Source organism: Abramis brama, assembly GCF_963993115.1.
Source record: "Abramis brama genome assembly, chromosome: 25".
Classification (NCBI taxonomy): domain Eukaryota; kingdom Metazoa; phylum Chordata; class Actinopteri; order Cypriniformes; family Leuciscidae; genus Abramis; species Abramis brama.
Window position 1 is genome coordinate 6,353,855 of NC_139987.1, and position 12,598 is coordinate 6,366,452.

The window sequence follows — 12,598 nt, forward strand, 5'->3', positions numbered from 1 at the left end:
ATCGAAATGTCATAACTTCTCCTCTGAAATTACTTTCTTTTAAGATGACGCCACTTCAGTTTAAACCAACGTGTGCTGCTGATGTTTCAGGAGGAGAGCGGTCTGCAAACACATTAGGTTCTGGCTCGAATACCACAATACAATCAATTCCTAAAGGATAAAAGTCCCGCTCTATATTTGTCTTGTTGGATCTCCTGTTTCACCTGGAAATATGTCGCATTATGGAAGTAAAATGAGTTGCAAACACGTGACTTGAATTTATAATAGCATTGCTGTCAAGTTTGAATGTAGAAGCTGGAAATGTCCAAGGCCCTGTTTACACCTGGTTTTAAGATGCGTTTTGGTCGATCGAAGTAGATGAGATAGACACGTTGGCGTTAACACGTGGCATTTTAATCCGTCTCCTTTGTCCCATTTCAAACACTTCTGTCCTGATTTCTTTGAAGGGATGGCCTATGAAGGTCTATCGTCTTCAAACCAAACTTAGGTCTCCAGCCGACAGTTTAAATCCCGTCTGACTAGCGCGCTTCCCATAATTTTTACGCATTAGGTCAGTAGGCGGAGAGTAGACGTTCTTTTGAGGCTGTTCGAATGTATTCGACCACACGAGCGTTCACACTCCGAATGCAATCCGGTCAAATGAGTTTTCGACTACCTCTGGAAGTGGTCGAAAGTGGACAAGCTCAAAACGTTTTAGACCCCGTTTACACCTGTATTTAGCCTCGTCCACTTGTGATCCGATCGACCAAAACGCATCTTAACACCAGATGTAAACAGAGACACACCAATACCCTGCAGGAAAATCCAGCTAAAACTAGCTCAAGGTCAGGCGTTGTCATTGATGATCACTAGCAGGTCCAGTCTTTGATTTAGTTGATCAGCTGGACTTTTACCTGGAGGACCTGGTGGTTAATCATAGTCAAGTTGATCATGGCTGGTAGACCATCTTTGACAAACCAAAAAAAAAAATCCTTAAAGGGTTAGTTCACTAAATACTGTATGTGTTCCACAGAAGAAAGAAAATCAAATGGATCATTTGACATGCATGAATAAATGATGACTGAATTTTAATTTTTTGGTCAACCAGTACTTTTAGATCTGTGTTTCCCAGCTGTATGAACATCAGATTTGTCCATTTAATTTGTGGATGTTCTGCTGCTTCTGTTCAGGTAAAGAAGTTGTTGCTGCCTGTATATTGACTTGATTCCTCTTAGATACGTCTTCCAGCTAGTTCCCTGGATGTGTTCACACTCTCAGCTTCAAATTGGCCACCTGTCATTTAGGTCAGGGGCCTGCAACCCAGCTGTCAGCCTTACCCCTTACTCAGTCTTTCTCTCTCATTCATCTCCTCCTCTGAAGGTCTAACATCACCAGTACTTCCAGGCCCCTGGGGGCTAGTCATCTGGAATGGCTCTAACACAACTGGAAAATTGGCAGGTTTGGCTAGATCATCGACTGAACTGAAGAAGACCCTTATGTGAAAACCCTCTTAGTGCTTTTACTTGAACTGGTCTCAGCAGGGAGGCAGGAAGTGCACTAGCACCTCTAGCTTTCAAATCCTATCCTCCTCAAGAAGGACAGATAAAAGCGAACTCCTGAGGTCGGTGTTGAATGTCAGGCTTGTTGTGATACGATTGAAGAGAGAAGCGGTCATATTGAGAGAAAGAGAAAGAGGTTGGGAAGGGGGAGGTAGGGGGATGGAGAGAGTGCTGGCCATCTGTGCCGCTTTTGTCCTGCTGTGTTTCAGGTAGGGGTGAGAGGGAGACTGTATGTTCTGGGTTTGGCAGGTCAGGATGGAAGCCCCATAGGGGACAGACAACCCAATTGTCAGTCTTGGGCATCCAGTCATGTACGTGTGGTGGAGAGAGCGGCACTGCCATTCACATATGGATGCAGACATGAACTCACACAATCACATGACTTGCAAAGTAACCAGTTGATTGGATCTTGAATGCTTCCTTGTGGGGAACTGTTCAACTTTGAAAAGGTAACTGGACTTTTATATTGTACAAGTACCTGCAGCCACAATGCCAAGGTGTGGGTGGTTGCCAGAGCATTGCTATGCAATTTCTGGGGTGCCCATGGTATTCGCTAGGGTATGAAAGAATGGTTCATGTCAAACCCCAAGTCTCTATTCCTGGTCTCTAGATATGGGTCTAGTCCCTTCAGCTATGTAAGTCTATCAGACTTTTTCTTACTTTTGTCCACCTGGTTGTTAGTCCGATCATTTCATTACAATGTGAAGTTCAATACTCAGAGTAGGCTGTTACGATATCAGATTTTTCACTACGCGGATATCATGGCCAAAATAATTCACGATAAAGATATATATTGCAATATCTATTGAAATCTTGAAAAAAATTGTTTATAATGCTATCTGTCAAATAGAAATTAAAAAGAAATTAAATTATTTTATAGTAATATATGGAGTGATAAAGGCTATGTCGATTGGCAATGCATTATAAATATACATTATCCTTATGAAAATACCCGAGATGTCTTGAAGAACACAGAAAACTATAATACTGTTGCAATGGTGTGTTAATTTTATTCATGTTTAATAAGTCAAAATGTCTCTATCTGCGTTTTATTCAGCTACAGCGATCACTGGATGTCTTTGCCCATATTAGGGATTTCCTGGAACGTCATAAGTTTTATTACTCATGAGTCTCACTTGTGGACTTTCTGCGCAGTCACCAAAGTCAGGCAAGATGACGAAATCCTAAGAAATCAAGTTCGCAAAAAAAAAAAAAAAAAAAAAAAAATGCAGTCGTACGTTTTTGTTTAAGCCGAGGCGTACAATATATCCCGATTTCGTCTTGTCATACAAATTATTTTAAGTTGCCATGAGAATATGGGGCGGAACCAATGAAAGACCATTCAAATGCTGATGCACATTGTTTGTAATATTCGTGGGGTGATTATTTAGCTGATTCTATATTATCCAAAACAGTTTACAAGAGGCACAATTTGAATGGGTTACTAGTACCAATTTTTTATCACTAAGCTACCAGCAGCAACATCAACCAATCAGATAGGGATTTAAAAAAGGAAAATCTGGATGATAGGAATGTTGTTCCAGGAGCATATGATACTTGGCAAAATCTTTATGATACTTATCATATTTTCATCATTCCGTCTTTGTGGACGGATAGTTACATTGTGAATACATTGTGATGCTCTGAGTCAGTTTAAAAGCAGTTTTGGCACTGCAGAGGGAGGATCTGGTGTAATATCTAATTATAATACTGCAGGCTGAAGCTCACTAATGTATGCAAAAACATGCATATTTATTAGATTATGCCACCTCTTATATATATGACTGGGGACATTATGCTGTTCTAGGTGAGGGGTGTCTGTTTAATAAAGAGTTGTATTAATGTTTAATTTTATTTAATGAAATCCAGCTGTGTACGTTTATGATACATAGAAAAGAGTATTTGTCCTTTTAGGACAGTATGCCCTGTTGTTCTGGTGTGTAAGCAGAGACACTAAGTTTCACACAAACACACCCTTAAAATGAACAGGAATTTAAACACTGTGAGCTGTGTGTGCGTGTATGTGTGTGCGTGTGTGTGTGGAGACTGTTCCTGGCATGTTGTTCTACAGGAGAGACCAGACTTATGTGTTCGGCCTTGCTTTGAAACTGCCGTAGAGGTGTTTCTCTGAAAGCCTCCTCTGAGAGCCGGAGTATTCTGCATTCCTCGTGGCCTTGCCTTCCACTACAACAATCACAGCACTGAATTACTGTCACTCCACACATACCTGTTTTCATACCCTTGATTGGATTATACAGTTCAGCTCTGCGTGGAACAGATTCATGCGCTTGTCTGGGAGCTGATTGATAAACATTGAAGTCACAATGTATCTCGTCAATCAGACTCACCTTGCTGGATTCTTATAGCTATTTGAAAAGATGTGCTATATTATATATGGCCAGCAACAAAAGAAGAGCGAATCTGAAACCTCTCGTCCAATCTGAGGAGGCTGCAAGAAGATGATAGTGTCTTATAAATTACAAATGTATTTTATATTTCAGTCAATTATTTCAAAAGTGGTGAAGTTCCTTACATGGTGTTTCAAATTACATTACAAGATTAAAGGTGTTTCAAATCTATCTATCTATCTATCTATCTATCTATCTATCTATCTATCTATCTATCTATCTATCTATCTATCTATCTATCTATCTATCTATCTATCTATCTATCTATCTATCTATCTATCTATCTATCTAAACATATTTTACCTCAGGTTATCTCTGCATTCTTTGTGGATTCTTTGAGTAAGCTCTGTGATTACTAATCATGCGCTGATAATATTTGATAAAAATAGGTGCAATGACAAAATGGTCTGGGCTCTTCCTATTTGGATATTTTCCAGAACACAAGTCACAGATAAACTTAGCCTCGAGACTTAATAATTCGAAAGATAACACTGTAAGACAGTCAGATGTTTCGCCAGGTGAAACAGTGTAACACTGTACCAGTTATTGCAGAGCAGCAGCCCTCCAATTAGAGCACGCGCATATCATGACGTGAACGCGCCCGTGGTCCAAATACTTGAGACAGTTGGAAAGCAGAAAGAGAGAGACAGCCGGAGAAAGAAACACTTGACTGGAGGTATATCGGTCCAGCGGGGGATTACGGCCAACGAGACCACGGTAATTCATCTCGTTCAGGACGCTTTAAAACCCTACCATGCCGATAGAAACACGCATATGGTTTTAAAGCGCATCGTGTTGTTGCGATGACTGTTTCATGTGTTCATGAAGGACATCATCTGTGTCTATCCGCATATGTGCTGCTGTTATTAGTTAATGTACAGTATCTGCGGATGCAAGCACATCTATTCGTAGTTTTACCTGCAAATGCCTTCGTATCTTTCTTTGATGCTTTCAGGCAAGGCAGTGCAGTCGCTTCTCGGACGATGGGTTTTGTATCGGCTTTCAAATGGATGAATTACATGCACGCGCGTGCATTTAACTTCACCTCGCGCTTTCAGATGCTGCATTTGGGTAGCCTATATTGAGGTTGTGCTGGTGCATCTGCTGTAGATGAATAATTTATTAGGCTGTATCTGGGGCTGGAGGAGAGAAACAAACACTGGCTTGTTATGTGAGACTATTTTAATTGAGACGAAGGAATCAGTCGCTTAGCCAATATAAACTTTGGTTGTTAATTTGTGTAGCCCAATTTTGCTGTGAGCGTGCCATCAAGTGTGTGAAGAGATGGTTTGTTTGCATTAACCGTTTCTATTGTCCTTTGGAAACTGTTACTGCATCACCTGTGATCCATGGGGCAGATCTGACCTGAATTAATTATTCTAGATTAGGGTAAAGCAGACCACCTTTTAGCTATAGTTCAATTCGTTCTTAATGTAGCCTATTTTTTAATAAAAATAAATAAATAAACAATTCGATGGAGTAACTCAATTTGAGTTCTTTGGGACACAACTGTGACAGAAGTGTTCCGTTTTCTATTTGATTCATGTTTGGCATTTCATAAAATCTTACGTTTTTATAAAATAAGATTTGTATTATTCTGCTTTTAGGGCCATGTGTATAGCCAACCTCTTTTAGTTTGTGTTGGCCTATATATTTGACAAATCTGTATTGTGACAGGAGTCATCAATATGGACACTTTGCATATTCACCACATCCAGTTTCTCACAACTTATTCAAAACTATTTGTTGCAGTATTTAGGAAAATGATGCAATGGTTTTGTTGTTATATAATATAGCCTATTAAGAGAAAATAATAATATCCAAGGGGTCTTTTACACCAGGACATTTAGTCCTCTTGTAGGCCTATCCTCACTGTAAAAAATATTTTCATGATTTATCACAACTTTTTATCATTGTCAAATCAACTTAGACAATTAGTGTGCTTCAGATAACATACTATTTTGAGTTTCTACTTATTAAAGCAATCTCCTATTAACTCATATTTTCATGTAACCATGTAACTTACCTTTTTAAGTTAAACCAACAATATTTTTTACAGTGAGTATATGTGTTCGTGTAATTCCAAGAAAATGTCAAATATTTGGGGGTCAGTTCTTTTTTCTTCTCCCATTTATCATTAATTTATTTTCATGAAAACGTCAAAAAAAAAAAATCTTGTCATGTTTGTTTAGCTATGTTTATTGTGTTTGTCTAGCTATTTTAAATAGCCTATTTTTCTTACTCGGGGGTAAACAGTAAAGGTTTGGTGTTAAATATGATTAGGTTCCGGACCTTTAGGCTAGGGCATTTGCATGCAGTTTGATAGCAAGTCAAAACTCCACTAAAATGATCCCGTAAATATATTCATGCAAAATATATAACCACGAAAGATCGATGTTGGGAAACTTGGGCAGTTTCACTGTCCTCCGCGTGAATAATGAATTGAGCTCGTGCACGCTTCTGCGCGTTCCTCATTCATCTAAGTGCGCGTGAGTGAGGCAGCAGGCGGAGAAGAGCGAGTCCCGCTGACACCACGATATTAGTCTGAACCTCGACTCCTACACATTCAGGATACTCTTGGATTATTTAACATTTCGTCTTTCACCAGTAAGTAGCGCTCTGAGTCGTGTTTGCGGCTTTTTCTCCTCCAGCCCCGGAGGTTCGCGTTTAAACGCGCTTGAGACTCTCGTTTGGCTCAACGGTTGCGACAAGTTCCATTTAAAAAGTTGCTTTCTCTTTCTCCAGCTCTGAAAACAGCTTCCCACTCCCTCGTTTAAATTTGTTAGCAAACACATGCTGGATGTCGTTTTATTAACTGCACGTGATTCTTGTTTTGCATGTTGTAAGAAACTGAAACGTTGTTGTTTTATTTGTCTCAGTTAACCTGTGTCAGTGCGGTGAATGTAACGTTATGTGGCATTGATGGTTAGTACTGTGGGTTTGTTTTGTTATCTTTTTCCAACAGACACAGTCATGTAGAGGCGGTTAAGTAAGGGTTGATAATCATCTTGCAGCAGGTGTCTTGTAGAGAGACTTCCGCAGTTTCACCGTCTATTCTGTGATCGCTACGCGAACGAATCGTTCTTGTGAGTCGGATCTTTCAATGAATCTTTTGAATCGGTTCACTTAACAGTTTGTTACGATACACCTGCGAATCGAATTGAATCGGTCCAAACGGTTCTGGAGTCAATAGCTGACCGATTCATTTGAACTGAAAATAGTCATGAGCCTAGAACTGATTAGAGTAAACTGAAGAATTGATTCAAGGGGCAGAATCTTACGTTAATAGACGAATAGCAGACATGTTGGGACTACATGTGGGAAGTATCGTTCTCTCTATTTGGTTAAAATACTCTCCGAAATATTGATGTTTTTTCTTACACATATTTAGCCTACACGGTAACAACCACAGCCATGAAAAACCTGGAAGTATCACGAGTCATGGACGTTTATAAATGTATTAATACAAATATAAAGATAAATAATAAACTATTTAGATGTAGTTAATATATTTATAATAATATTTATTTAGCAATAAAATCTCCATAAAATGATTATTATTATTATTATTAATAGTATTATTATTATTATTAAATAGTACAGTACTGTACATCCATGAACCACTGGAACAATTATGGAAAATTCATGGCAATTCATTGACCAAAAAGTGTGGTAACCAAAGTCTTTAGCTTGCCAAAATACCATACTACTGTAAAAACATGAATTTTGTTATATATTCAGAATTCTGTTATATCACTTATTTTTATTACTTTGGATAAGTTACCACAATTTTATTTTACAACTGCAGTAACTAATATTTTTACAGAAATGCCATGGTTAAATTTTTGTGAAGGTGTAGGCTACATAAATCTGTTTTTGCTTCCTCCTAATGTTAACTTGTTAGGCTACGCAAGTATGGTGAAGTTATGTTTGACTTAATCTATGTGTGATCTATAGATCCTGGATATCCACTTTCCTTTCACAAGAACAAAGAGCATAACTGTGATGCTTTTTTCCTCATGCGATCAGCTCATCCCTTCCGTCCCTCACACACATGCACACACTTCTCTCTCTGCGACACACGCTGCTGTGAGCCCAGCATCTGAAATGCTTTGGAAATTGCTTGGCACATTGTCTGAAAATAGCTTGTGGCTATCACATATTGCCTCAGGTTGAAATGCGAAAGATTGCACTTGTTTTGTAAGGACTGAATTCCCTTGAGTGTGTGTGAGAGAGAGAGAGAGAGAGAGACAAGTTGAAACTTATTTATTTTTCATTTCTGTGCGGCTCCAAGTTGTTTGTGCCAAAACAAAAGCATGAAAACACATATATAAACTGCGGTGTGTGTTACCTGGTGATGTTCATTGTGTTGACCATAAGATGTTGGTTATGGAGTCTAAAACGGTGTTTCTCAACCGGTGACCCAGAGTGTGTAGTCAAAGAACAAAATTTAGGGGCCGTTTACACGACACCGTTTTCAACTAAAAACTGAAACCTTTCTAATTAATTTTGGCCATTCATTCACACAACAACAGCATTTTCGTGACCTTAAAACGCGAACAAAAAACGGTGCACTATTTTTACTTGGTTTTCTATGGAAATGCTTTAGACAAACGTGTTTGACTGTTGCCCTCGCATCTTTTGCAGCGTCTCGTGCATGACGTTGTTCTCTATAGGGCACTCAAGTTAAAAGAAGTTCAACATTTAAAAACTTATCAGGGCCGGCTCACACAGAAGGTGTTTTTGCGGTTCATATATGAGCATGCAACGTTGTAGTTACGATGTCCCAAAAAATACCAATATATTACTATTATAGGGATGCAGGATATATCGGCCACAATATCGGTATCGGCCGATATATGTTCATTTTTAATGTTATATTGGCCGATATATTAAAGCCGATAAATAATGGATTATTCCCTTCAGATGTGCACTGATTAACATGATGGCTTTGAATAGCTTGAAATTACTTCAAAAAGGAAAATACGTTTAAGTGTAACATGCAGCGCATGATCTGTCAGATCTGGCTATATAAAATGATAATGAGAACATTATATAGTTGTGTGCTTGGGACATGGCTTTTAATGGTGAGACTATTGTTTTTGTAATTAGGCTCTCAAAACTTACATCAACATTTGGGTTTAGATTTATCGGCCAATAAATCAGCTTATCGGCTTTGAAATAAAAAGAATGATCGGTTACGACCAAAATGTTCATATCGATGCATCCCTAACTATTAATATTAGTGTGGTATGTTGTGTGTTTGCTGGGAAGGATTTGTATATCCATGAGTTATTGTGGGTCCATGGCCAAACTAGTTTGAGAACCACTGGTCTAAAATATTGTTGGTTTAAAATCTCCACTGTACAGAGTGACATACGAGACAGATGTCGCACAGTCTGTCTGCCTTCTTCCCCAAGATGTTATGGGGTCATATCGTAGAGGACAGAACAGAAATATAGACCTGTCTGAACTCTGAAGATTCTACTCAGAGAAGAGATGACAGATGCTCGGGTCGGGAGGTCAAAGTGCGAATGTCTCTGGTCACTCTTTGTCTTTGTTTCTCCCAGGCTTAAGGCCCGTTCACACCAAGGACGATAACTATAAAGAAAACAATGGAGATATAGTTCTAAAAATCGTTCTCAATATTAAAGAATAGTTCACACCACAGCTAACTATAACGGCACAGAGAAACGATATCTTTGGAATCACTTTCAGAACGATTTTATCCAGCTGATGAACGATAAAAACATTGTCAGCCAATCAGAATGCATCCTGCTGTCACAAGCTCGAGCGTTTAAAGCGGCAGACAAACACGCGCTTAGAATAAACAGAACGATATCGTCCGCTGGTGTGTGGATGCTGATATAGTTATCTTTATAGTTATCGTTCTTGTTGTGAACGGGCCTTAAGTCTCTCGGTTATGGCCCACATCGGCCCCAGAGGCCTTAATTTGACTCTCACGGCCTGTTGCAAGGATTTAGCACTTGAATAATCGTTTAAGAGTTGTGTGTGTGGCATTTCCTGAGGGCAGAGGGAGTCAACGGTGGCAGATGTAGCTGACTTTCAGCATCGTTAGGTCACACCGGCTGTCTGTGGAGATTTAGAGCATAATAAACCTGAGAATGGATTTTTCTTTCTCTTTATGGCTTTATTGACATTCCTCCACATTCAGTCTTAATCTTAGAATCAACATCAAATCAGAATGGGCCTTGTTTAATTTCTTAATGCATGTTCCTGGTCTCATTGTGCACAATTAATTGGTGCATATTGTTCCGAATAAAAAGAAATTGTTTGTCTATGTAATCTTTCATAACTCGCTCTGCCTCTTCAGCCGACACCACAAACTCAAACACGTCTTCTCGGCTTATTTATCTTATTTGAAATGGATACATTTCATTTCTAGTGTTTACTTAACTTTGCCTGCTAGAGTTTTAGTAGTTGATATTGAGAGTGTATGTTTTAGGATTTCTTTTTAGTGCAATTAGTTTTTTAAAATTCACATATACACTACACTACCATGCAAAATGTTGGGGTCTGATTTTTGTTGTTTGTTTTTTAAATAAGTCTTATGAAATGTTCACGAAGACTGCATTTATTTGACCAAAATATAGGCATAGTAATATTGTTAAATATATATATATTTTAAAATGTAATTTATTCCTGTGATCAAAGCTGAATTTTCAGCATCATTACTCCAGACTTCAGTGTCACATGATCCTTCAGAAATCAGTCTAATATGATCTGATGATCAATAAAAAACATTTCTTATTATCAATGTAGAAAACAGTTAAATATTGTGCATGTTTGTTTTTGTCCAGCTATAAATAGCTTTGCATGCATATAAAAAAAAAAATCACGTCCAGTAATCAGAAATTATTTGAAAAGTCTTGGAAATTGGTCAAAAAAATTGTAAACATTTCATTATATTTATGTATTGGGATTTTTGCCTGTATATTCTTCTATTAAATGCCAATATAGTGCATAATAGATTTGCAGAATATTGGCCGTTTGACAGAATGAGGTGATATTCAGCTGATGAAGTGTTTCTTCATCTTTCTCCCACTCTTTCACCTTTTTCCCTCCATCGCTCTCCAACCGATCGGAGCTATTCTTGGCCTGCTCTCTTGCTGATGGGAAAAGCTGACATTGCTAACAGAGGGGGAATTTGAGCTCGACTCAAGCCAAAGCCCGCTTCCTCCTCCTGAGCCTGTGCGCCCGTCTGCCACTGCGCCATCAGGACATCTGATTTACTGTCTGCTGTTTGCATGACAAAGAAAGCCTTTCTGGGGAGAGTGTTTGAGAAAGGGAGAACCCAACAGAGAGGAAGAAGCTCTCCTTTTTCCGAAAGGAGAAGTACTCTAAACAAGTTTCTTGAGGTCTTCAGCTGCCTGAGGTCATTACCCATTGTACATTGTTTATTGCTGGTTTGGCAATAATCGAAAATCAACCAGTTTACAGGCATTACGTCCCACTGTGCCAACTGATTTTGGCCCGTGACTTGGTTGCATCTTGGCCGCTGAATTTAATTCTGTCTGACTAATGAGAGGTGAACAATCCCATAAAAGAACTGGCACATTGCGCAAAGTCAGAATCTAGCAAACAGCAAAGCAACTACAAAGACATCTGTGCTGGTTTAATCATTTATTTATTTATTTATTTGGTTTATGCCTTTATTAGGCTACAGTGGGGAATTGACAGAAAAGTACAGGACGAGTGAAGAGGGAAGGGTAAAAGATTACCCTCGGATACCCCATGAGCACAACAGACCTTCATATGTCTGTGCAACAGTGTACATAATTGGGCTAAATGAAGGCAATTTTAAACAAAATTATTTTACTATATTATTATACTATAGAAATAGAAACATTTGAATGTTTTTATAATTAAAGGCCCACTGAAGTGCCTTGCAACGCGCAGCTTTGTTTGATGCAATGACGTAATTTCCACTGAAACAGGAAGCTAAGGCGGGACATTGAATGGCTCCTCCCCCTTTTCAAATAGCCAATAGCGTGTAGTTTACCGCACAGACTGCAAGTCGTACTTGACGGCACCATGGAAGCGTATCCGAGCGCTGTGAATAAATTCTAGCTATTTCATTCTTAACCAACGTTGGAAAACGGAATAAAACTCGAGCGTTTGAGCAACTGAACTCACATCTCCAGCCCATATTGCTCCGTGACGTGTCAATGGTCGCTTTGGCCAGGCGGTATTTATAGCAAAGGGGGCGGAGCTTTAGATTCTAGAGAGCATTTGATTGGACAGAAGATGTGATGAGAAGCTGAAGTCCGCAGTGATGTCATAAAAATCCGTGATCATTTTAGTGGAAGTAAGAAGTTTTCTCCTAAATGCGAATTTTGTCAGTGTTTTGGAACACACCAGCTTATTCATAACCTTAAGGCTAACATATTTGTACTAAAAGCTATAAAAAATCATACATTTTTATTTCAGGCAGCCTTTAAAGTACTTTCAAAAGTTTAATTTTTTTTAAAGCACTTGTTCCAGTAATATTAACACTTTCGCTTCTATTCTTTTTTTTTAATATGAATCGTAAGAAAGACATGTCTTTGAATTTATGTTTATCAAACCTTTATATCGCACTACATTCAGACTGCAAACTTACAACTAAGATAAAATGTATCTTTCTAGCAT

At 38.6% G+C, this 12,598-nt stretch overlaps 1 protein-coding gene across 6 annotated transcripts in view; it reads left to right on the plus strand.

The window, feature by feature from the left end:
- The first annotated feature begins 4,519 nt into the window (after window positions 1-4,519).
- The window catches only part of strbp (spermatid perinuclear RNA binding protein), a 96,874-nt gene continuing 88,795 nt past the window's right edge, over window positions 4,520-12,598 (plus strand). For 4 of the 6 annotated variants that reach the window (XM_084104129.1, XM_084104127.1, XM_084104130.1 and 1 more), the window contains exon 1: window positions 6,420-6,553. The gene's annotated coding sequence lies outside the window, so the exon portion shown is untranslated. Of the gene's footprint in view, window positions 4,664-6,419; window positions 6,554-12,598 lie in introns of those variants that run through there. The other 2 variants (XM_084104128.1, XM_084104131.1) reach the window with 1 other exon arrangement.